Here is a 1,901-nt window from a genome sequence, read left to right as displayed (position 1 = left end):
GATCAGCCATGATACAGTGCAGATCTATATCCTACTATATAGATCCCGTCGGGCACCCAGGCACTATGGCCCATCTCAAGGATCCGGTTATGTCCTGGTCCTTAGGATTAAGTAAACTTAATCCCCCGAAAGTATCACTATCCAGTCCATGGAGTACCAACTGAAACAATCGGTATGCTTTGATATATTCTAATCACCAGAATATATCAATATTTGTGAGTAACAATTGGAATATGTACAATGAATTCGAATGAAAAGGAGAAATCAAGAATCGAAATGAAATATGAACAAGGGAATCAAAAGAGTACAAGCGTGATAAGAATCTGATGAAATATCACTATTCTAAAATTAGAATAGGGGAAAAACTTGCCTTCTGCGTGAATCACTGCAATTATGTCACCTTCGTCTATCACCGACTCAACCTGCCTTGCTGGCTTAGCTTCTGTTAGAGAAATAGACTGGTTTAGTCATTTTGTACTTCAATTGCATCTTGAACCGACTTCACATCGTTCCACTACGCCATAAGTGAGCTATTGTAATGCCTAAATGGTGTTACAATAGGCCCTAAAAGCGTTACAATAGGTCTATTGTAACACCAGGGGGCGTTACGTATACGAGCATTACAATAGACACCCTAATGTAATACTGCACTGATCTATTGTAATAGAGAGGAAAACGTTACAATAGGCGCCTACTGTAACACTAACATACACAAATGTAACGCAAAATGAGTGATACAATAGCTTGATCAAGATTGCATAAGTGGGACCCACAAGGTTGGGTCCCACAACCTATTGTAACAGTCTGTTTTATCTATTGTAACACCATTTTTTTGTAATTAAGCAACACTACCATATGTAATATAACACTATATGTAAACATATATTACACTAGAATAATAAAATGTAAAAATCCCATATATAATTAATAAAATATCAAATTTACATACATGAGTCTCAATTTTTTGAACCAAACTATTAAGTAACAGTCTCAATCTCAAAACCATACCACTACATAAGAGTCTCATCTCTAACTCCAAAAACTACAACATAAAATCCAAGCTATCCTTGGATAGGAAAAAACTACTCGTCGACTATCCTTTGATATGAAATTATACAAAATAACCAGGCAGGGAAGCATTTTTTTCCCTTCTACACTTTCCTAATCTGAACACAAAATAACCAACAGAGAGCTACTTGTTCTCCCTCATTCACCATTCCTTGCTCCTGTACACAAGTCACACCAAATTGCATGAGAATTAATACAAAATGCATTTTGGACTTAGACAGGGGAAATGAGGATTTTGCAATAGATGCTAGCTGCGCGAATTATATTAAAATATACTAAAAGAAAAACAAGTAAGAATCACACACGAAACTTATTTAATTTGGAAGAGGCTACCTACTTGGCAAGTCCTTCCTCCAACAGTATATCCTGAAGGGGAATCCGAGTAAGCTCATCATCTGCTATTTCAAACAACCATACAAGCTTAAACATATAAACAAAAATACTCTTTAAATTTCAGATTGCTGAGCCAGATTTAAGCTCAAAATCAAAATTACAACTAACCATCTCCTCAAAAACTAACCATCTACTCAAAAACTTGTAGTTTTTAATTCACAAAAAATATCTGAAAGACCTACGAAAGTTTAACAAAGTAGTATAGGATATAATCTAATAAATTGGTAAAGCTGGTGATTGACACGCTATACCAAAATGATTTAATTAAAACACTAAACCGAGTCATCGAACTAAACAAAGGAACAAGAATCTAATCACAGCCAGAAGAAGTATACCGGATCAGGCTGAGCAACATCTGAAAATATAACATCTACCATTCCAACAAGCATATGATACTTGGTTCGATGTCTAGCATCCTCAATAATAGGTATAACATTAGT

The 1,901-nt window shown here is 35.3% G+C and overlaps 1 pseudogene; it reads right to left on the bottom strand.

The window, feature by feature from the left end:
- Positions 1 to 1,407: 1,407 nt before the first annotated feature.
- LOC141663018 (small nucleolar RNA snoR60) lies at positions 1,408 to 1,469 on the bottom strand (annotated as a pseudogene).
- Positions 1,470 to 1,901: the final 432 nt, after the last annotated feature.

This window comes from Apium graveolens, chromosome 5 (assembly GCF_009905375.1).
Source record: "Apium graveolens cultivar Ventura chromosome 5, ASM990537v1, whole genome shotgun sequence".
Lineage (NCBI taxonomy): Eukaryota > Viridiplantae > Streptophyta > Magnoliopsida > Apiales > Apiaceae > Apium > Apium graveolens.
Note: the sequence above shows the minus strand (reverse complement) of the source record. Positions and strands in the feature narration are given on the sequence as shown.